This window comes from Amblyomma americanum, chromosome 4, assembly GCF_052857255.1.
Source record: "Amblyomma americanum isolate KBUSLIRL-KWMA chromosome 4, ASM5285725v1, whole genome shotgun sequence".
NCBI classification, from domain to species: domain Eukaryota; kingdom Metazoa; phylum Arthropoda; class Arachnida; order Ixodida; family Ixodidae; genus Amblyomma; species Amblyomma americanum.
In genome coordinates this window covers 87294964-87320265 of record NC_135500.1, presented here as the reverse complement: position 1 = coordinate 87320265, position 25302 = coordinate 87294964, and the positions used below count along the sequence as shown (strand labels likewise).

Genomic DNA, 25302 nt, shown 5'->3' with positions numbered 1-25302 from the left:
TGAGATTATAAAAATTATGACGCCTTTTTGGGACCGATAAGCACCAAAGACTTCGCGCAGCACCAACCCTCGCATGCCTACCTACAGGTTCCCATCCAGTAGCTGGAAGACAAGCGTTCTTCACACCCAACAGCGGTCAAGCACGGTTAATCCTCTTTGTGTCTGTGAAATGGCATCCTTGAGAAGAATAATTCTCGCTCTCAACAAGACCGCGTACCGGCTCGTCATTCCGAACAGATTAAAAGAAAAATTACGCAGGCTTGCCACGACGAACCAAGAGCTGGATACCTCAGATATACCCGCTCCCTTCGTTGTGCTCAAGATAAATACTACTGGCCCCAATTATTCGCCGACATGGCAATGTCAACGACGAAGAACGTCGCCGATCACGCCATCTGAACTTTTGAAGCCCATACGGCCACCGAGCAAGCCCTTTTAACAGATTGAAATGGATCTCCTCGGCCCCTTCCCAACGTCAACGTAGGGCAACAACTCGATCAACATAGCGACCTGCTACTTCACCTGCTGCGCCAAAGCAATAGACCTGGCGATTGGCTCGGCGGTGATGTCTCTAGGTTCATTGTAGAGCAAATCATTTAGCGTCACACGCCCCAGGGATTATCAGCACGGATAGGGTATGGCATTTACGGCCGAGCTCACCCAAGCCATTCGAAGGTACACTCACGCAACCCACCAGCGGGCTAATGCAGTTCATCCGCAGAAGAAAGGTTTTACGGAGCATCCCAGCAAAGACAAATCGCTCACCTGCTCACCATGTATGTAGACGTCGAAAACAAGACCTGGGGTGCCATCCTCCTTTACGTCATCTTTGGCTACAATACCCCAATGCAAAATACGTCCCAGATGACACCGTTAAGGCTCCTTCATGGCACGGAGGCAACCACCACGCTCGACACCTTGCTCCCAAACGTCAGAGATGAAGACAGTATCGACGTCGCTGCACTGTAAAAAAAAATGCTCCGCAGTACAGAGAAACCCGCTGGTAATGCGTTGCCGGAGGGTTTTCCGCAACATGAGGTACGGACTGAATGTCAGAAACAGAGACTCCGTATGACGACTGTCACATTCTTGGTAACGGAAAGTTACGCCATGCTATGCACGAGACCGAAATCGTTTTTTCACAACGAATGCTTATGTTTTGTTCTTATTGGAGTTTCCGCAATGTGTATGCATACGTCCTCCGTTCACTCGGAAGTCATTTCATCTAGAGCGGAAATTATCTGTATTGTAATTATGTACTTTCTGTAGTACATGAACATGCGTCTTCGTATAGCTTCTGCCCGCAATGTTCACTGCAGATATAGCCATCCAGGTGCCGAAGAAATAAGTATTATGTACAAGGCTTTCCTTTACGCATATTATGTATTGCATACGTACAAAGAATGCAGCTTAGAATGAAAGAATGGTAAGTGTTTGGGTGAGTACAAGTACATACGTTTTATTTTCATGGCAAACTACACACATTGTACATCTGCACATTGCTGTCGGATCCATCTGAAAAGCATAAAAAAAATCCTCATTTAGTGGTCACACAACACCAAATATAAATTTCACAAATACATTTCAACCATCCGCTATTGAACAATCGGCTTTCGTAGAAGCTTTCAAAAGCCATTCACCGAGAACCAACCCGTTATAATTTATTGCCCAAAATTCATTTCTCATAACAGTAAACAGTAAAAACCACAGGTCCAGAAAGAAGCAGACAAAATGCGCTTTCCCAGGCGGCACTGTGCGCATGAAAGTCTTTACAGTTGCTTATCCTTTTGTGCAAATAGAAAGTAGCTCAGGATGGGGGCCAGATGCAATTCAATGCAGGTGCCTTTCTGTACATAGTACTAAATGCACAACTTAGCGAGCAAGGAACATTGGTAACATCTGAAAAAGGTGGGAGACGCTTGCCGAATTTATCGTCCATCCAATTTGTTATAGGCAAGACAAGACGAAGCGAAAGTCCCGCACTCAGTTTATATCCAGTTCCCGGGCATGCCCGTTGCGGCAGATTATGACGCTTTTTATTATGACACAAACTTGGAATACGGCCCCAGGAAGCACACTTCTCCGAAACCGCATGTTTTCACTCATAGCTTCCATTATCTCAGCATGTGCAAGAAAATGTACTAATATCTGATGTCAGTGAAAATGCAGTCACACGTACCGGAAGCAGCTCACTAAGGCATTCCAATATCTCTGCAGTGTGCCTCACAAGGAACGGATGCTCAAGTTTCAAAAAAGGGCTCTTGGCAGAAATTTAACCAAAGGCCGTTGCCATGTGAACCTTTTCAAAATGATGACCCAGAAAGACGAAGTGTCCTCATGTGTCTGATGCAAAAGAAGGATGAAGGCATGAGTCTTTCTGCTTTTTGAACAGCTGTGATAAGTTTTTTACTGGTACTGCTTGGTGCAGCTTCAGTCTCCTTCTTGACATTTTGTGAAATAATTATATATCTGCAAAAGATCTCGCTAGCAAACATTTTGGCACTAATGGAGAAGCAAAAAGACCCATGTCCTAGGCCTTTTTTTTGTGACACTAAAGGAAGGCTTGCCTTTTAGAGTCATTGATTACGAAGAGGTCCATGTGGCAACAAACTGAGAGAATTCCTTCAAGGGCTCTTTGTTCTCATGAGGTGCCCTGTAGATATATCACAACACCTCAGTGAGCTGTTACCAGCCCTGTGAGTTCACTGTCACTTGACATCAAGGGTATGTACTTTTCCTCGCCACATGCAGCAATGATGTATATGTCAAGAGAAAGCATAAAAGATTTCTAAGTGCAATTCCAGATAGCTTGCGGAGGAAAGCACAAGAGTGGCCATGCTCAGCTGTTACCTTTGCTTCTTGCTCGAGTTCTACAGCGACTACTACATAATGACAGGTGTCTGCATCAACTCATATTTAACACCCGTCCTGTGCGACCTCCATCTTGCACTACATGACAGGCAACTTTATAACACCCTTCATGCAAAGAGTGTCATCAGGGTCGGTGTGTTCTGTCACTTTCCTGGTCCTGTGGTTTGTGCTGTGTTTTCTACTCTTAAATTATTTACTGCCTTCATTCTCCACTCCATGAAGCCTGAATGTGCTACACTGGGCTGCTCCACGCGCCGTGGAGCAGCCCAGTGGCCATTTTTTTTTCATACGTCGGAGGCACTCAGCTCGAAAGCCATGCTTACTATATTCAGCAGACAACGGTACATGTGAGACACATCATTAATAACTAATTCTCACAGTGGTATCTGGTGCAAGAATATCTAAATACTACTCAATTTTTGCTTAAGTTTTCAGATACACTCTTAGATTAAAAATATAATTTGGCTACATTAGCAGAAGCACAGCACCAAGGTACTCACCAGTTACCTGAAGCACTGTACGCAAGTTCTCGTGCCATCATGAATACAGCACACTGTCCACGTCTTCATAATGCCATGTCACTCCAGCACTTCAGTAGCAAAATTTTCCTTTAAAAAAAGTAGTTTTGTTTATGTTAGACTGGTCATATTTAATTTTACTATATACTATGTACTTCTCATTGTACTGCCCCAGACTAAAAAATACCAATGATCACGCTTTGAATTATGTCATATGTGATCACCATTATGTGATCACCAATATGTTCTTAGAAATTCTGATTGAAATAAATCTGACAAAATATTATTTCACAAAATGTGGCACAAGGAAGAAGGACGCTAGCTAGATAACCTGGACGAATGTTTTCAGTTGCATGCAGCCACCGGCACCGTTGCACACAAAATGTACAATAAAGTGGGTTTTACCTTTCCGAATAGAATTTAATGCTGCAAACATTTAAGTAAAAAAATTTCAACCTTCCATTCCGCATAAAGGAAAGAAAATTCCTCTCATTTTCTCAAAGCCTCTGCAAGTACACAATTCAGTGAATCTACTCTACAAGTACTTGAATCTATCAGCACGAGACAGGGACGAGAAAAGAAACAAAACAGGCACAGACTCGCAACTGATGTTTATTGAAGTGAACAGAGAGTATACAGAAAAGCCACACGCCACAAACTACACAATTACACATAAGCTACATCACAACATAAGTAAAAGTTTGCCCTTAACATTCCTCTCATCTAGACAGTCCAACCCGCTGCATTTTAATGCTATGGGCAGCACACTCACACATTCGTCACCGAGTCATAAGATGTGTCTAGCCTCGATAATTTTCTGGTTAATCTGCTGTGAACGTAGTGCCAAAATGCGTGTTGCCGAAAGGAATGGCTAGCAGCCTTCCCATCCCTTGTAATATGCAGATAAGTTACAACCCCTACCAATATCCAAATACCTCTCATGCTCCTGTAGTCTTACATTGATACACATTCCAGTTTCACCAACATAAACCCAACCACATGATAATGGTATGCAATGCATGCAATGGTTGCAAGGCACATATATGTTGCCACGTTTCACTCGACACATGTGCTTTTCCCTAACGAAATTCACAAAGTTATTAACAATTTTACAGATTGTAGACAACTTATTAGGGGCCGAACACACCATTTTTACGTCATACCTTCTGGCCACAGTTTTCAAATTTTGCAACAATTTATGTATGTACAGTAACACAGTCAGTCTTTTAGCATCTCACTGGCTGGCCCCAGCCTGATCATGCCAGTCCCTGCGAAGGGGTTTCAGCTTTTAACATGCTAAAGGGAAGAATGGCACAGCATCAAGTAACGAGGAAAGCAGGACAGCACACCCACGCACAAGTGCCAACCCTGGAGCAGATACAAAATCCAAGAGCGCGTGCTTGACATTCAGCGTTGACAGTCAAGGAAACGAGGAAACACGGATTTGAACGCTAAAGATTGAACGAGCCCGATCCTTGGCTGCCAACGCTGAATGTCAAGTACACGCTCTTAGATTCTGCAGCCGCTCCAAAGATGGCACTTGTGCGTGGGTGTGCTCTCCTGTTGTCCTCGTTACTTGATGCTGCGCCATTCTTATCTTTAGCATGTCAGACCAACTTGCCCAATCTTATATGCTCAGCTTTAACAATTTATCACACTTTTCTGCAATAGCATGGTTGGGAAATCATGCTTTCATTAGCCTTAAAATCTTCTCTTGGAAACCAGTTGTCACGCTGTAAAAGCATGGCTTCACCAATACCGAGCCTAGACTTGACGACGCAATGCTATCTTTCACTAGCTTAGAATCATTCGACCAACAGTCAAGTAGCTGCTTAACACTCCTGGGTGAATATCGCTAGCACACATGGCGTGTGCAGAACATCAAGGTAAGGTTCAGAAACCGCAGCTCTTTTTGTTGGGACATTTTCTTCAAGGTAAACTTAAGACAAAGGCCTTGCTCCTTAAACAAGTTCACAATATGTACAGGTCCCACACTATCACAACCTTTGTAAAAGACCAGAAAATCATAGACGTAGCGAAAGATTTCCCCCAGCCCATGCAATTTCTTGGCAATCATTCCTTCCACCCTGCTTAAGAGAATATTGCTTAGCACAGGGGCAACCTTCGAATCGATACATTTAGCAGACTTTTGAACATATGCCGCACTGCCATACTCCACAAACATGCTCTTCACTTCAAATAAAAGGAGGCAAGTGCCAAAAAAGACTTATGTTACACACCCATTCCTAAACACGAGCTCATCGTTGTGCTCCGATATACACATTCATAAGCTTTTCACAAGATTTTCATACGGGATAGAATAAAATAGTTCTACATCGACACTAATCACAAGACAATCCGCTGGATTGTCATTCTTAAGATACTCAACCACACTGCGAATTGAGTACAAGAAATGGATCTTCAAGATGCGAAGTAGACGGATGCTTTTGCAAATAACCAGAGATAATTTTGCATGAATCCTTTTCTGAAATTTATCTGAAGAGCATGTTATTGAATAGCATTTATTTGAAGAGCATGTTTGTAGAGTAGCGCAGTGCGGTATGTGTTCTAAAGTCTCGAATATGTAGTGGTTCAAAGGTTGGCCTTGTGCTAAGCAATATTTTCTTGAGTAGGGTGGATAGAATTGTCCAGAATGTGCATGGGCTGGGGGAAAAATCTTTTGCTATGTCGATGATTTTCTGGTCTTTTATAAAGGTTGTGATAGTTCGGGACCTGTACATCTTCTCAAGTTGTTTAAGGAGCAAGGCCTTTATCTCAGGTTTACCTTGGAGCAAATGACCCAAGAAAAAGAGCTGTGGTTTCTGGACCTCACCTTGATGTTCAGCACACTTCATGTGTGCTGGCGAGTGTTAAGCTGCTACCTGGCTACATGTCGACCATTCCAAGCCAGTGAAAGATAGCATTGCACTCATTTCTAGCGCGGGCTCAGAATTGATGAAATTATGCTTTCACAGCATGACGACTAGTTTCCAAGAGCAGATTTTAAGGTTAACGAACGCAGGATTTCTAAACCTTGTTACTGCAAGAGCATATGATAAATTGTTAAAGAAGCTGAGACAGTTTTGCGGTGACCGGCACAATCAGGCTGGGGCCAGCCAGCGAGATGCCAAAAGACCAGTTGTGTTACCGTATGTACATAAATTGTCGCACAATTTGAAAAATGTGGCCAGAAGGTATGAGGTAAAAGTGGCTTTCTCGGCCCCTAATACGTTGTCTAAAGCATGTAAAATTTTAAGAATAATTCTGTGAATGTGGCTCGAGAAAAGTACACGTGTAGAGTGAAATGTATATGTACCTTGTAAAATGAATGTGGTATCAAATATTATCTTGTAGTCTGGTTTACGTAGGTGCAACTGGAAGGTGTATGAATGTAAGACTACAGGAACACAAGAGGGTAGGGGCTTGGCTAGGTGGTTGGGGTAACTCTGCTGTACACTGCACGGGATGTGAAGTCTGCTACCCTTTCCTTTTGGCAACACGCATTTTGGCAGTAAATTCAGAGAGATTAAATGGGAGATTATCGAGGCTAGACACATCTTATGACTCCGTGAAGAATGTGTGTTTTGTCTATCGTGTTAACACACAATGAGTTGGACAACCTCGATCAGGGAAATGTTGAGGGTGATTTTTGACTCATGTTGTCCTGTATGCTTATCTGTAACTACATGGTTTATGATATGCTTGGCTTTTTATATATTCCCTGTTCACGCCAATAAACTTTAGTCACGAGTCAGCACCTGTCTTGTCTCCTTTCTCATCCCTGTCTTTCACGCTGGTGGATTCACCACAATGGCTCACCTCTGCAGAAATCCAAGGCATGACATTTTCCTCTTCACACTCGTGGTTCAGCGCATAATACGGCAAAGGCTTTTCAATTCCAAGGAAAGTTCATGGCTCCATTGAACACTGCCTCCTGCTTACAAGACACAGAGCAGCAATCATTGTAGATTCTACCTGTGACACAAAGAGCAAAGTTTTAGTTTGAGTTGACTAAACTAGGAAAGCAGCACAATATATCTATAGCCAAATAACTGAACTGAAAGAAATAGAGGGTAGTGTAATAGTGAACACACTGATATATTGCAAGTGAGATATAGATATATGCATAATATATTGCAATATCCAACACTGCTACCACTGCCTTAGCCAACTACTTCATAAATAACAATAAATGCAGTATCACAAAAATACTGATAACGTACTATTAGTGTTAATAGTAGCAGTGCAGGTTCCATGAACAAAAAAGGCCCAGTGCTGACTGTCGTTCCCACAGCAGCCTTGTGACCAATGGCCGGTGTATAGGAAAGAGGAGGAATGACTGAAAAGAGAAAGAGCCAGGGGGAAGGAAAATAGGTATAGAAGAACTTAGGATATCATAGGCAAATAAGTTGTTTAGACAGTGAGCACAAAATAAACATTACCACACAAGTAAAGACATACAAGACCAAACATATATATCATTGTGCAGAGTGGCAAACTTGATGCCATTTAGCCCAAAATGTTTTCAATAAAGTGATTATAATTATTAATAGAACAACTGACCGAGTGAAACCATAACAGGGATGAACAAGGAAGTTGTTAATATTCTGGCAGAAATTAAAAGAAGAAAATGGATCTGGCCAGGGCATACAATGCAGAGAATGAATTGCCAATGGTATCTTAGGGCAACAGAATGAATTTGATGGATTTTAATGGCACAAGGGCATCTGTGGCCAAAGAGTGCCTTAGCACAAGTTAATTTCGTCTACTCAAGGTGAAATCAGAGACCCATTTCCCAAGCGTTTCATTCCAGATAAGCTGAGCACCACACCAGGAAACAGCTTGTGCATTGTATCGCAACAAAATGAATTTCACCCTAAGGAAAATACAGCAGGAGATAGCTGATTATAAGCTCACTAGATAAGATTAGGTGATTTCTGATAGTGTGGCATGTAGCTGGTGCAAGACACAGATAATTAAACTGGAAAAGGTCATTGTCCTGAGGTGAATGTAAACTAAGCAATGAAGATAATGAAATTCGCTACACTAGAGCTGTTAAGAATCAGCTCAAGTTCCATGCTTCAAGATGATGCAAGTTCACTCAGTGAAAAAAAATCATAAGTTCACCCAAGAATTGGTATCTTGGCGGTATCAGGCTGCAGGTGCAGATGAATTAATCCTGCCTCAAAGAAGAGCTACATAGAGCACAAAACATTTTAGGCCAGTCCTACACTGGCAGCTGTTAATAACTATTCTAAAACTGTTTTTCATTGCACAAACAATAATACCGAGTTTGTGTTGGTCATGTGATTATGTTACTGAGGCTCTCCTAAAAATTCTAGCCAGAGCTAAAATACAAGCTGTCTCAACTAAGTTTTTATATCAACAATGAGAACATAAACACATGCAGATTATTCAAGTAAAAGTTTTATTCTTCATAACGTGCCCTACAAATTTTAAATTATACCGAAAAGTAATAGAGTGGAGTGCTTGTGCCAAAAATACTAAACCTCAACAACAAAGAGAACACAAGATAAAGGCAACAACATATTGCCCAAAATTTAAATGTTTGACAGAACAAATATGAAAAGAAAACCTCTCCACAACTGGAACAAAACAGCGTGATACCGAGCACACATTTGAAAATTGTTTCATCCAAATCCCCAGTCTGGTGCTCCAGCACTCTTCAGCCAGCATGTCATAAAATGTACCATAGTTCTGGTAGCTGTAAAGAGTATACAGCTGATCCGGCATTTTGATATGTGAACAGTAACCCTCAATGACCACCAGGCTGAATACTTTCAAGAGGCTGTTCTAGTAACAAGACTGCAGTGAAACACTTAGCAAGTTATGCTGGCGTAATAATGCAAACCATTAATCTGAGACTTCGCTACCACGCAGCTCTGTAGTAACTCCTAAAGTGTTGCAATCGAATGAAAAAAAGGACTGCCTATTAAATAAACAAAAGTCAAGAGGCTGCATTGCAAGGCCACGACAGAAGTGCTGCAATACAGCAATAGCGATACAATGTACACTTTAAGCAACACAATGAAACATGATCTTTTATCCTTAATTATCAGAATTTAAATATTAGTTTTCCTTGCTCTCTTGCAAAATTAAGTTTAGATCGTGAAAGCGCTCAAAAAGACAAGTATACAGAAAGAGATTTCCACACAGTGCGCTTACTTCCAGTGTCTTTTTGAGCACATCCACTATCTAAACATGGTAACCCAACTAGTCTAAACGCTGTCGTTATTCCAAAATTAAGCCTTTCACAAAGTGGGAGCCCTTTCCCCATACGAGGTACACCGTAACTAATCCAACACTTTTTTCATGATATGTTTTCTCTGAGAATAAACACTGTTTGAAGATTTTGCAATAGTACTTGTCTTTTCGATTCTACGAATGTATCATGCAAGTGTTCAATGAAATGACCATCTGCCTATCTTGATCATTGCTCAAAATCAGGGTATAATGCACCATGAAGGGCAGGCTCTGCTTGATTTTTGTTTTCCTAATGAAGCATGTACGTGCAACCCTTCTGCTGGCTTGTATGCAGCAGGTTATGTCTAGCTAGGTGAACTGTGGTTTTGCTATAAAGATGAAATGGTACTTTGGAAGTGAATGGCTTTCTAAAATGCATTTACCATACATACCGGGGCTTTAACAGCACCTGGTGTAAGCAACATCAGTGGGGGGACCGCAAGAGTGGCCTAGTGGTCCGAGCATCTGCCTCGCAAGCAGGAGGTGCGGAGTTCGATCCCCAGTGCCACCGGGTAACCAGCGGTGATACAATGGGTCGTTTCAATGGCCAGTTTAAAACTTGAAATAACCATGCTGCAATATATACAAAAAATGATTTGTGTGCTCTCTCTTACATGTCATAGTTAATCATATCATAGTGTTGGTAGTACACAAAATGCATGTGTGGAACATACACATGCACTGTTTTTGTTCACATCTTACCTGCTATGTGCTGTTATGGCATGTTATGTGCTGGGAAAGCAACAGGTAGTGAGCAATGTTGTGTTGCAGCCTTTCTTCTGGTGGAATTTGAATCATGTGAGGTGCAGCTGAAAGAAATTGTTTCATACATAAGTATATTTCATGTAACACAACAAAAAGTGCACAGCCCCATCATGAGTTGTGGTTTAAACTAACAGCGAGCTTTTTACTACTCTATTTATCATATGATGCAAGTCAGTGATGCTGGAGGCACAAAACTAAATACTGTGAGGTAACAAGAGCTAATATGGACAATCATGCCTTTAAGAGATATTGTCAATATATATTTTCCTGAATGAACTAAAGTTATCCTTAGAAGCATTCAGAGGAAGATAATTTTGCTAAATGCCTTTTGCCAGAATAGGCCCTTTATGAACCAGTTGCAAATGAAAAGAATAACTTTAAGACCATGCTATGCATGCTCTAATGCCAAAGTAGTTACATACAAGCAGTATACTATGCCCCTAGTTTTATGGTGGGCCTGTACTGCACAATTTTCATGCAAGGTAGTGGAAAGTATGTGCCATGAAACAGACCTCTGCTTGCTGAAACTGGCAAATAAGTACTGGGGTTTTAAGGCAGGAAAGAAGTTACATAGTTCCTTCTGCAGGTTTTGAACTTCAAGTTAGTTATTTGAAAAATATCAATCCCTGAACTGCAATGATTGAAGTTTTTAGCAAATAACATTTCCATTGTAACAGTGGAAACGCTCTTTTATTTGAGGAACGACTTTTCAAAAGCCTGCGTTTCACGGTGGCTGTCAAGTAGCCCTGATAAAGAGAAACCAGTCACGACACACAACCAAGCCCCCGTAGCACATTTTCAACTATACCCTCATGATATAGCTTTAAAGTAAGTGTTAAGCAATACAAATACAAATCCCTTGATTTCCTTCATGATTTATCACTGGTGTATACATACAAAGATAACCGTACAAGATGTGGAGTGCATGGTACAGAGAGAGTAGGCAGATGGTTTCTTGACACTCAAAAAGTGAACAAGGGAAGGAAAAATCTCAGGGTGCTTGCCGTTTCGACAAGACAACTTGTTTTCGTCTGGGGTCAACATATACAGAGGAAACTTAGAATCAAGTACAGGGTTGTCCACTCTTAGTGCGAACACGCGAGCACATGGCTGTGCTCTTTGGGCCACTGTGTCTGACATTGCCACACATCGAAGTGTAACATGACACGAAGCACCACATCCAGGTGCATCTCCTCTTGCACCATTTTGCAGCGATGAGTGGCTGCGCCGCACACAGTGGACCTCTAAAGAGTGCGGCCATGCGCTCACATGTTTGCACTAAATGTGGCCAGCTCTGTACATTCCGGAATTGGCATAATTATTTGAAAAGGCCTTGCACATGGTCAGAGGTTTCCCAACCCATAAATTCCCCCTCTTTTCCCGCTTTCTTTAATTTATCGTTATACATTAACCTTACGCCCTGCACCTCCTGACATCACTTCTCGGAACCTTGGCTGCCATACTCCTCCCCCTCCCCCTTCTTTTTGCCTTTTCTCCGAACCTGCCCTCATTTTCTCTTTTTCCTTCAAATTATTTTGCCCCCCCCCCCCCCCTGGTATTTTATTCTGCCATGCTGCTTAATTCCTTTATCCTAGTTTTTCAGGAAAAGGCAGCCAGCCATACCAAGCCACCTGTTGCGGCTGAACATAAAGCCATTCAAGCCCACTATCCAAACTCCATACCCCGAGATTCGTTTCTACTGAATTGGGCTTTTTTGTTTTCACAGTTTTGCAGGTCAACCGGTTAATCTTCTTTAGCAGCTATCATGCCTGGTCAAGGTTCACGCTCCCCATCGTAACGCCGTTCCCATATCGCACCCTCGTCCCACACAACAGGCCTTTCGCCTCGAAGTGAAAACCTTATTTAAACCCCACCAATGATGAACACTTTGCCAGACAAAGACAAGTCCTCTTGTCGAAACGTCGGCAAGCACCCTGAGGCTTTTCCCTTCCTTATTCAGTTTGTGAGATACCAGGGACAGGTGTTCAAGCAGCCATACCACACTAATACCCCTGTCACACGGGCACCGCAAAGGCCTTTGAGAATCATATCCAAAGGCGTAAGGAGTGCAGCTACCCGGTACAAATGTTGCGCCTTTGTCGCTAAGGGCCTTGGAGGCGAAGGCGCTCAACCGAGACCTTCGGAGCCCGAAGACGCGGCATTCGAGAAGCTGTGATCGCAGTACCATCCAAAGTCAAAAAGTAAAAGCAATAAAAAAAATAGATAAGCTAATAATGTTTGAAAAATTTTTTTCAAATACGAAAGGTGTGTCTGGCTTTGGTTTTTGTACGGGTGTTTATGTTTTATGTTCAAATTTCAAGACAGTGAAAGTGTTGCGGCAACACCGAGCGCCCATGGTGGCCAAGGCAATACACGTACAAAACCTGCTCCTGCTGATGAGAGTAGCTGTTGCAGTACTTTTAAGGAAGCAATCAGAATAAAAAAATTGTCAAAGCTCAACGAATGAACAGAATACATACACCACTTTAATTTTAGAACACTCACTTCAGCCACCTCGAGTATAGCAGCGGGTGCTAAGCCTGAACGACTTTCACCTTTGGGCTGCACCGTGTAGCTGCATCGCTGCTCCTTTAAGCTTTCGCTCCTTTGGTGAAAAATGGTGCCTTTGCTGGAAAGGCCTTCGAGGAATGCCATGTGACAGGGGTATAAAGCACATTTTTTACTGACACGAAAGACTCAGTGCCTTTAGTTCTGACAACATTCTGAATCATGCTTTGGTGGCTTAGCATATCAAAATACTGGACATGACAAAATCAGCTAATTAGTGAGGGCTATTATTTGCTATAGGTAAAATTATAACATTCTCCTAAAATAATGAAAAGAAACCACCAGCACTGACATCAATGTACAATTTGGCTATAACATACTGACATGACAATATACTGACATGACGTAAATTCCCTTTTTGCACTTCAAAACTGCATGCATTATTTCTAGAAAGTGCGAGAACAGAAGCTCATACATAGTGCCAAAGAAAAGAGTGCATAATAGTACCACTTATGAGGTGTTTATCGGCAACTGCAATGAGCAAGGCTATGTTAATGGCAATCCAGAGTTATTATGTGTCTTACGAGCGCATGCACTTGGGAGGTGATAGCAGCTGTGGACGCAGCTGTCCATCGCAGTTTTGAGTCTGTCGAGATAACACATGGGGTAAGGTATTCCCTGTTTTGTTGCCGAAGGCAAAACCGTCAGCGAGTGGAGTTGCCTTGCTATTCACTGTCAATATCTACTGCTCAAAGTAAAGGAAACTAGGGCATAAAACATACAGCATTTCATATTATGCTTTGGCCAAATGTAGTGAGAATGAAACAGACTAGAGACTTGTCTTATGATGTTTGCACTTTTTACTTTGCACCAGAGGAAAATAAATTTATGTACAGCTGACCTACTGCTTGCCACAGTCCTAGAAGGAATGATTCCAGGTCTCAGAAATTCTACCGAGAGAATACTGATGCTGCATGTGCATTTCTCTGAACTGTTCTGAAATATGCAGAAGTTACCAATTTTTTTACTACCTGATTACATACTGTAATCTTTGCAAGGAATATGAGGTTAACGGACTGGGAAAAAATGTCAGGAATGGTACCTTTGGTACTGGGCACTTGGACAAACAAATGACCCACTGGGCGTCCCCAGGAGCTCTGCTACCAGGCACCCCTAGCAACAGTAGTCAATTTTCCAGATCCAAAGGAGCCATGCAAATGATTGCCGAAAAGCCAAGTTTAAGGACAGCAGATGCATGAACACAAAACAGTTTTCCAACTTTGTTTCAGTGTGATAAATGGTTTCAAATCTCTAGACTATATCTGGTAGTACACAAATTATCAGAACACCATCTCCCGCTCAGAATCGTCTCAAAACACATTCGACACGCAGTACCAACATGGACAGTTCGTGCTTAATTGAATCCAAAAGTTTACGCTGATCGACCAATATTACTCTAAATAGAGACAGAAAGCGCATGCACGTTGTACTGATGTTATCGTGAACATAACATGCGACGAGACGCAGGGTTACAATACAAACAAAAAATCGCTTTCAAAATTTGAGAACAAAAGGCTCACCTTCTCACAAGTTCGCCAAACCGGAGACGTTGCCGAGTGGCTGCCGCCAAAGTCACTCGCAATGCACAGAAACAATAAAAATGCAGTGCCACTGACTTTCCTTGAGCAATTCCAGTCGATTGAACTTCCAACTGTTCGCACCGACTACCTCTGCAAGCATGTCTAAAAGTTAGCGGCGCAGGCCACGCCATTTGCAATTTATGGAGCTACACGGGAAATTCATAGCGCCATTCGCGTATTCGCGCTCAAGCTCACGTCGCTGATGTTGCAAAGGCGCACAACGGCAAAAACATATAAGATGTATTTAATTTTCGGTAGCTTTTTTAGCTGACAACCTGAATCATTTGATATATTGTTTTTTCTTTTCGTTGCATGAACCTTATTACCACCAGCGGCAGCGCAGCTTGGCCATGGCTAGCCATGGCGAAGTCGAAGCGCTAGCCGAGCCCGCAGTCGGAAACATGTGCGCAGTTAGCGCAGTGTGGAGTTGAATGAACAGGCGCTATGGAATGGGTTTTTGTTCTTCCGTGTTCGCTGCGTGCGTCCTGCGCGTTGTGTGTCTTTAGTATGTGTGTGTGTATGTGTGTGGCCGGAACGCTGCATTGGAGTGTACATACAACAGCTCGCTGTCCCGTGCGGCATCGGTGCGTAGTAAAACGATCATGCAGAATGTGCGTTACAATGCCAGTGGCCCTGCACGAAAGAGGAGACTTGAAGCCGACGGAAAAGCTGCTCTCCCTCGTGGGACTGCAAGAATCTGGCGAGTAACAGTCGACGCGCGTTTCGGTGGATGATTCCGTTTACCACGCCAAAAAATTCAGCACTGGCCAACAGCAATGATGAACTGCTGCTGCATCATCACCTGTGTGATGTTTGTGACAAGCTTGTTGGATGTGAACGTGGCCATGAATGGTATTCGCCGAGCAGTGGCCCTCAGGGCGTGGCACCAGTGGATACCTGAAGACGATTACTGTTTGCCCGCGCCCTGGCGCCTCGCATTCAACCGAATGCTTTGGCGTTAATTATTTATATCTGAATTTCACACGTAGTTGGACTCGCAAATATTACAGCGTACAAACGTACCGTCGGAAGAGCACCCTTTTTCATTTTTTTTAGGGAGGGGGTGGGAGAATTACCGTCTGCTCAAATTTAATGTCACTAATATTTTGAGCTTATTTTCTAAACAGGTGCCGTAGTGGCACTGTAAGCAATGCATTTACTGGGCAGAAGTTTATTTTATGTTGTGTTGGCACAAGGTTAATGATTGTCATTGTACTGTGGTGCCATGTTCAAACAAAACACGTAATTGTACTCTCTTTGAAGAATGTCTAATGAGGTAATAAATTACTGAGCAGCGAGTATGCACTGTGGTAAATGCGACGAACGTTACTGAATTATTTCACACTTGTCATGTTCTGTTGTCGTTAGTGATTACGTATGCCTTGGTGTCTGCTGCTTTCCAGTGTAGGGGTCGAGAGGCATGTCGAGCTCCACTTAGCAGCTTTTTTTCCTTCCACTCTGTACTGGCCAACGTGGTAAAATAAACTCAACATAATGCGTGATTGCTCAGACCTAGATTAGACTACCATTTCACTTATTTACTCTCAGGGCCAATTGGCATCGAAGAGAGGAGAGCGACTAACATAAATACATGTGTAGGCAGATTAATTCAAATGATTATACACAGCAGACTTGAAGGCATTGGATGCAGTGGTGGACATGACGAAGGCAGAGAAGATGTGACAGCTGGAAACGTAGAAAAGTGGAGATCTGCGTGAGTTTGTACGCGACTTAAGATGAACGCTAGCAAAAAATTAAGAAGGCGCAGAAGACTGAGGCCAGAGTTAAAACTGTAGTTTAACAGAGGAAAGCACCTCCCAGCAAGCCAAAATGTGCACATGCAAGCAGTTATGTGAACACAGAACATAGAAAATGAAACTCCTTTTTGGACAGAAGGAAAGCTAAGGCACATTGCTTATTGTGATGTTGCTTAAAAAGTGGGTGTCTAGTTGTTGCCCTTCATATCTGGTCCTTCCACACCCAGCAACTTAAATGCCATCAAAAAGGAGCATCTCCAATCACTCTAATTACATGGGAGGTACACATCGCCAGATGTCAGAGGCTTGGCGTCTCATCTTGCAGACTAGCTAGTTTGGCAGATTTAAACTTTACCGCATGTAACAGGCATGCGGTAGTCTTGAAGGGGAGTATTTCATAAGTGTTACAGCATATTGTACAGTCTGGCATGCTTCATTATTTGCATCACAGTAATATGCTGGCACAGGCTCGAAAGTTTGTAAGTGAACAGAAAAAAACAATGTTCATGCCATATCTTAGCCACATTCTTAGTATTGTATAAAAAGTGCAAATAAGGAATTCCTCATTTCTTTGTCAGCTTTTTCTTTCTGTGCATTGATTTTTTGCAAGTTAGCAAGGTTCTACAGTCTTGTGTGCCTATCGGCTGGCCCCTTGTTTGTCAAAGGTACCGAGTACACAATGGGTCGTGTCAGTGCAAGCTAAGTAAACGATGGATAGAAAATTCGTGCTTTCAGAGTATTTCCAGAAAAAACTGCTCTTATTTCCTACTCAGGATGGGGGAACAGCATCGATGGTGCACATCCTCCTTGTCACTGCAGCAATTATGGCTGCTCGCTGCTTTTTGGTGGCGTTTCATTTATCTGCAGGAAGAGCAGGCATGAATGGGCAGCAATAGGTACCTACTAAATTAAACATTGCATTGAGCAATATGTTGTTGTGTCGGTGCTTTTGTTATCCATGAAGGAGTTGGGGTTTTGATTAATGGTTGTGTAGCAAAGATGTAACTGCTACATTGCACTGCATTCACAGATTTGTTTGCCCATGCTTTTGGTTTACTCAGTTGGAAATTCGGCTTCAACTTGTGCACTTTCATCATGCTTGCAATGTACTTTCAGCTGGTGTTCAGTTTCACTTTGGAGAAGTTGTCCAACCATTGTCTGTGTCTAAATGTTTTCTAACAGTTGACCTCATTACGCAGCATTTCTCACAGAAAGCAAATGTTGCAGTAACATTTTTATTAAATGTTACTCTATTATGTGGCTAGCAATGTAGCGAAAGATATTTTCATCAAGTCAGCTTTTAACATTATAGCAAATTAAGGCCTTTGGTATTTAACGTTGCTCACAATTTGTACCAATCACTCAACCTTGAAGCAACGTAATGTGTTATCACCCTTCCTCGGCTCTTCATTGTGTTAATCACATTAGACATGCTCACGGTCGTTCGCCGTGCTAGTTTGCGGACATTGTTGGCTAAGAGTAAACCAGACAAATAAAAAATCGGACGTCATGTGATGCCTATAGTCTGCGGGCCAGCAGTTCATCGTGTAAAAGTGGCGTCACATCATAAGCATCTTCTGTTTTTGCTGCCTTTAAGCAAGTTATTAGTGCGGTTGGTGCAACACATAGTCGATGGGGTCAACCGTCCTGTCGTGTTAAGTTTTCCTCCCTTAAATTGAATGTTTAGTATTTTTCCCTGCAACGACTACAGAGGAACACGGACGTTTCCTTCAATATGGACTGAATATACGGTCATTCCCTACGTTTCATTGAAAGCAGAAGTGGTTCTGTATTTAAAACGTACATAGTCTACGTTATAGGTACGGAATTTTTTTACAGTGTGCATATATCTTGAGCGGGCAGAAGAGACCCGACGACTTGCCAGATTGCGGATCGAAGATCAACAGCACACTGACACCCGACGGTACAACCTATGCCGACGGAACAAGGAATACAAGCCGGGTGAGCGTGCAGAGATATGGACGACCATTTGCCTCCGAGGACTCCGTGAAAAGCTCCTGCGCGGCTACTTCGGCCAATACAAGATCATTCGTCAAATTGGAGAGCTTGACTACAAAGTGTCTCTCAGCGAAGCGTCAGCATCAAAGCGGCACCGTTCATACCAAAAGTTATGCAGGTCGTGCGCCTAAAGCCTTATTATGCACCCTAACGAACGCTCTGTATTTGCAGCCCAAATGCTTTTCTCTTCTGTCTTTACTGCCTGTTATGCGCTCATTACTTTCTGTTGTAAAGCATCGAGCCGGTGCTTATTTCAGAAGGAAGTAATGCAACGCATCTTCGTAGTTCGTTCACGCTCAAAGCCGCCGGCAGGCGGCTTTATCATTTTGTTTCCTGACGAGAGGTGCGTCCAGACTTGTCTCTATTGATCATGGCCACGAACAACTGCGTCCATATTTTTCTTCATTGTTGTTGACTTTCGTTCCTTATCTCGAATTCCTTATTTCGAGTTTTAAACTGAGTGCGGCCAAGAACTGCAGGCATTCCGTTTGACGACCGCCGACCACGCTTTTCGCTTTCGCCGCCGCCGAGTCATTAAGCCCATTGCGGGCGGTGTAGATGAGCCGAATAAACCCATTCTGTCAGAAGCCGTTTCTCAGTTTTTTTGGCGGACTGTCGTAACAACTGCACGAGAATAATTAATACCAGAGCAGCGGACCAGTGCGCACATCAACCCATACTAAAGTCAGAAGCAGCTGGACGCATAAAGGAACAATAAATTGACCGTATATAACGTCGAATGATGGAATTTTATGCGATGTCGAAACTACTTCAACAACGCGGGCTCAAGGGTTAAAAGTACATAATTCGGTTAGCGGCACAACAATAAGGAACGAGACAGAGGTAGGCGCGTTTCTGCTCAAATGCTCAAATCTATATTCTAGAGACGGACGTCGGTGCTTCTTCTGCGGCATGATTGGAACACTGCTACAGACTCAAATACGGCGCTATGTGCCACTTTTAGTTCCCAACTGGACTATATATTTCCCATAATCGCAGTGTATAGACTTACCCCTTTAGGGGTATGCAGAAACGAAAACCGGTCTGGGAAATAATTTTTTTTACCAGGAATATTCCAAAATCTTGTAGGTTTATCCCTCTTGCCTTATGAAACGATAAACACATCAGAATCAGAATCAGTCTTTATTTGTTAATATTTTACATACGTACTTTTTGTCATACAGAAGGAGGTCCCGAGGTCAAAAACTGTAATGGGACCTCCTAATCAAATACATAGTGTCAAAAATTTAACAGCTGCGACAGATCTGATGATTATAAGAAATTGAATATATACATTTTGGGCACAACATATAGGAGATACATGGGAGAGAAAACAACACTATTAAAAAGCTATTACCAAAGACCAGCGAAACATACTGAATCATATATCTTACAGGATTATAACAAAGGTTAGGAGGCAGTGCAAAATACATGTAAGAGGAAAATGAATCGAATTCATCACAATGAGGGCTCTTAGCTAAGAATTGCTCGTTTAAATCATGCTTTGAAGTTGAAGATTGTATGAGCATTCTCTAGTTCTAATGGTATATTGTTCCAGACAGCAACTGACGAGAAATGAATTGCCTGTTTCCTGTAATTGGTGCGTACTTTAGGCGGGACAATATTGTTATTGAGTGCAAACCGGATTATGTTGTCGTTTGCAAGATAACACTGTGGTATGAGAGGAAGAGAAATATTGTTGACAAGTTTCTACATGAGAATGCCAAAAAAGTATCTAACCAGCTGTGATACAGATAGGATGTTATGATATTGAAGAATAAATGCTGCAACGATGTAATAAGAACTATAGATAAGTATACGAATGGCTTGATTTTGAATTATCCGCAATAATTTAAGATGAGTAGCATATGTGGTTCTCCAGCATGCTATACAGTAACTGATGTTTTGGTGTATAAATGCGTATTATAAGGATATTAATGTGCTGTTAGAAAAGTATGGACGGGCTTTGATAAGGATTCTCAAACCGTGTGCCATTTTCTTCTTTAAATTGGTTATGAGTTTATGAAAGTTTAGATTACTGTCCAAATACACCCCTAGAAAAAAATGCGAAATTGCTAGCCTCTATGAGATGTTGACCAGTAAAGACAGGAGGAAAGGAAAGTGACTGGCGCTGATGCGAGCTGAAAACAACAAGCTTCGTTTTACTGGAATTGATGGTCAAACTGTGTTGATTGCACCAAGATAGAAGGTTTTCCAGGTCATCATAAATTTTGATACGAGATTAGCAACGCTTGCATCTGAGTTATAAATTTTTTTATCGTCAGCATATAATATGCAGTTGGAGGAACACTGAACCGATACAAGTTATATTTGTCTACTTTTCCATGGTGTATCGGTTGTAATGTTTGGCTGTTTTCTGACGTAATAGAGAGAAACCAACAGGATTTCTGTTCTTCAATTGGGGCTCTTATGTGTGCTTGTATGGAGGGTATGTTCTACACTGAGGGTTGATATAGACGCATGTGCCTCAATATTGATGCACCACATGCATTTCCAATGTGGTGCTTTTATGTTTACGGCCTTATTTCATGCTGTCACAGTCAAACTTATCACACCTTCTACGATCGCTAGCAGGTGCACGCTTTTAGATTCAAGGCGGCTGCGTCAAACGACACGACGATAAGATAACATCTATTTTGAGGGTCTGTTTTTAGTTTTTTAGTTTTACTCGGTTGCTGTGCCCCGAGAGCTGAAAAGAACTTGCAGAAACCTGCATTTGGGAGCATGTTGTATTTCAACATTAGAAGCAAATAGAACCCTTTAAAAGAATTAATTAATTAAAACCTTTTGTTTAAATACTATGCAAAAACACAGCAGAGTAAGGCAACCGGGAATTGCAGTAAATGGACATTGAGGAAAACTTGAAAGTGGCTTGTATCAATAGATTATCACACTCTTCTGACAAAAGACGCCACTTTGGAACTGAGAACGTAGCTTTTATAAGCTATAAACTGTCAGAAATAAAATATAGGCCTCACCACCACAGGCAGATTTAACAAGCCTACTGGTGCGTCTGCTCGAATTTTAGCCGTACACCGCAGAGGCGGGCAACGCCTGTCATGATTTTCAAAATGAGAGCAAGGAGTCTCTTCTCGTATAGACGTTCCAAGTTTGAAACACGTGGTTGAAAATTTTTAACTTCAATGAGTCCAACAGTAATTGTGTAATATTTTGATTTACAAGCACGATAATACCCTTTAAGAGCAAGAAAAATTGATTATGCTAAAAAAGAACGAGAACGGAGTTGCTCTGCGTCATTTGAGCAAATTGAAATCTTGCGATTGTCTTCGAAATGCTCGCGTGCAGAAATTAGCTGACTTAACGCAGAGGGACGACTCACGATCTGACCGCTGGTTTGGTTGGTTAAACAAAAGGTTAAAATTAAGCCCTTTGACAGGTGGCCAATATATTTTAATCCTGAAAGTTATACCATCCCTCACATGTCGTAGAGACATGTCTTGATATTAATGAAGAATTCTTTTCTTGGCTTCTACCTCGCACCTAATTGACGGAAAAAGTGTAAACACTATTTATTGCATCATGTCATTGAGCCATACTGCATTTTTACCTCTCCTTGTCCTCAAATTTCTGCCCGTCCCTCCGCACATAGCGCGACACAGCTAGACAAAACAAAAAATTTGCGCACGCCTAGGTAACGCCCAACCAGGTTTGGTGGTAGCGCAAGGAACTCGTTGGACTTGTCACGCACGGCCTAGCACGACCACACATGCTCCAGACTCGAATGGAAATTCCTTAGTCAAGACGTTTTACGTCTCTTCGTTTGAAATTGGCGAGCTCCGCTGGTTCCCGAAACGCCAACGGGGCATCTGAGGGCGCCACCCCTGTAGGACCTTCTTTGGAGAGACGTTTTTGTCAATCAATCGCACCTCCCCCCACTACTCTCGGCCTATGCGCAGTGTTCATATAACGAGAGAGAAGCGGCTATTTGCTTTGTCTGGTTCCCACAGCGCTGGGTGCGAGTGAATGAATGAATGAACTTTATTCCCGTCATCATGGGGCCTCACGGTCGGGGCGCAGCAATTAGGAGGGGGTGCCTCTCGGCCGGCTCTCAGCACCGGATACCGCGGAGAGTCTTGTAGTAAGTTGTCTGCGCCTGACGGATGAGGAGTCTTTGTTGATCCGGGTCGTGGCTCCGGATCAGCTCTTCCCAGGTGTGAAGGTCTGAGATGCTTTGTGACTCAGTCGCAAAAGAATCCTGACATTCCCAAATTAAGTGATTTTTCGAAGTCTTTCTGTGGCAGCTACTGCAGAGCCCAGGCTCCGCAGTGTCTTTATTCTCACTAAGGGGCACTTCCAGAGCAGCTCGGACGTATAATTCTCCAGCAAAGCTGTGAGCAGCCTCATTCCCCGGAATGCCCTCATGAGCAGGAACCCATATGAGGGAGACCTCTCTGCTTTAGGGGTGTCTTCTAAGTAATTTGGCAGCTTGACTGGAGACTACCCCTTACAAATCTTGTGAACAGCTGCCTTACTGTCAGACAAGATGATCTTAGCTTTGGTACTGACGAACGCTAGAGCAATAGCAGCCTCCTCTGCCACTAACAAATTCCTAGTGTTAATCGATGCTACAGTCACCTTCACCCCATTCCAATCAACGGCGGCAATCACGGAGGCGCCATCGGACCCACAGGCAGCGTCGCAGAAGGCTGTGTTACACGGCGGGTCCTGGGCAAGATTGTTCATTATTGTTCGAGCTCTATGTCTTCTCCTTTCTTTATCATGCTCCGGGTGCATGTTCTTAGACTCCGTTCACGTGAAATTAGCGGGTGGCAGTGATTTTGCATTCCCTCCAAATTCGGAGCATTCAGCCACATTGTCCGTTAACAGCACTGCGCTTTACCATGGCGGGCCTCATGTAAATGGCGTCTGAAGAAGAAACACGCGGACAGGATGAGCACCATCTCGCGAGGCGTTTCGGGCGGTTGAGCTGGACCTCGCCTCCTTCAACATGACTCTCCGAACTCTGTGCTCTTGCAGTTTAAAAGATTTGTGCGCAAGAGTTATCGTGGGAGCAGGTCGCATGACGCTAAAGTTGCGTCGTCTAGTCAGTTTCTGAAACACAAGCTAAAATATAACGAATACAGCGAGATCCGCGAACAGCTCTGAAGGTGTCAAGTGACAACGAAAAAAGGATACTATCGTGAAAAGAAATGCCATTATAGAGCGCGTGACTTGCGGCACAACTGGCGCAGCCTTGAACCGGTAGTCCGCAATTCGTAGAGCCGCTTCGCCCATTAGCGTAGTGACAGCCAAAGCATTTAGAAGTACAACGCGGATAATCACCTAGTTTAATGGCTGATTCGCGTTTCTAATGTCTTCGACGCACTAATGTCTTCGACGCACGTGTTCACACTTCTCTAAAAGCGCGTGCCACTTCCACAAAAAGCGCTGATTATTTACTATCGACAGTTCCTGCGTATGCAGCACGATGTGCTGGAGATAAGCGGCGGAGCGCTTGCTCTTTGCAGTACAGTGGAATTGAAGACAAAATCCGTGTAAGAAAATCAACTTCACGCGCCGAGGCTCCAAGAAACGTGGAGGACTCTGCGTAGACCTTCGTCCCAGCTGTTGTGTTTGCAAAGCCATCCATGTCATCCGACAGCGCTCACCGCGCACGTGCGTATCCAGTTAATGTCACCGTGAAAGCAGACGACTCCGCTCACTCAGCCTTCTTCCCCGACGCTGCTCAAGTAGAATGCTAAAGCACGTGACAGAATCTTGCAGCGCTCGCTGGAACCGCGCACGTCTTTGGAGCAGCGGCTCCGTGGAAAAAAGATGAAGCACCTGGCTTAGTCTCTGCCGCTACAGTAATGCTGCGTATGCGCAAGAGCAGTGGGGGTGCGATCGAGAAAAAAGCCTTTCCTCCCTATTCTGCATGCAACGCAAGGCAGACTGTGGAGCGAAATAAGGCGCCGACCTAACCACTGCTCCACCACCTCCTCAAAATCCTAAAAATTCCGTAAAAGTGTCAGAAGGCACGACGCAATGAGCCAACCGCTTGTGCAGCTGGGAATGTCAGCATTTCGAAAGACGCCAGGGCTGTGTAAGGAAGTGCCCTGAACTGAGACAAATAAAAACAGGTACATTGTAATTAGCGTTGTATTTTGACACCTTTACTGATCAATATGCCATCCATCTAATATTTTGCGATGGTTGTTTTTTAAAGAGCTCGGGTAGTAATAATAGAGAGCACCGCAGTGATTTCGCATTTGCTTGTGACGTTGCTCTGTTATGTAAATCACGCGAAGAACTGCACAGCATACTCGGGGATACGAATAATGAAATTAGAAAGATGGAAAAAAATATTTGGACAAAACTAAAGTGTTCTTCAAGAAGCCGTCAGAGGGAATAAGTGTAACCTATAGGCAGCGAGGTATTAGATATGGTCAGGGAATAGATCTGCCTACAATAAGTAGTGACCATAAATCCAGACTATGAAGAGCAAAAACATCCTGAAGTACATTTTCTGAAGGCCTCTCAGGCGATGAATTGAATATTTCTAGGACCCCTCAAAGGCAGAGTAAATCAAGTTCTTTATCTTTCAATACTTTTCGCTCTGATGCCACAATAACGTTGAGCTTAACGAAAAGGTTCGATATCAAATTGCGGACAGCGAAGCAAGATACAATACAGAAAACAGTATGTGTATAGTTTAGGGCAGGGATAGGTGTCACTGGGATAACACATTTGGTACTCAATTTTGCTATGATCGCGTTTAATTTTTTCTTTGTGTCCCTAGAATTTCTAAGGCCCCATAATGAAGCAGTCAGAATTTAAAGCCCCTATTGAATGCATTAAGGAATTGAGAGGTATGACCTCTAAATTTTACATTAACCCTCAGTGGGTGTAAAATGAGAAAGTGACCGCTTTGGTTACGCAATTCGCATTAAAGAAATAAGAAAAAAGGGGTCTTTGTCG

General features: G+C 42.9%; 1 long non-coding RNA gene across 2 annotated transcripts; it reads right to left on the bottom strand.

Annotated features, from left to right (window-relative positions):
* Positions 1-1437: 1437 nt before the first annotated feature.
* LOC144128112 (uncharacterized) lies at positions 1438-18045 on the bottom strand. 2 transcript variants are annotated; one of them, XR_013313690.1, is made up of 8 exons: positions 14507-18045; positions 14029-14099; positions 10356-10462; positions 10046-10226; positions 7613-7728; positions 7209-7364; positions 3372-3479; positions 1438-1515 (listed from the first exon to the last, which is right to left on the bottom strand). It is a non-coding gene; the product is annotated as an uncharacterized LOC144128112 (long non-coding RNA). The 2 variants fall into 2 exon arrangements; XR_013313691.1 differs by lacking the exon at positions 7613-7728.
* Positions 18046-25302: the final 7257 nt, after the last annotated feature.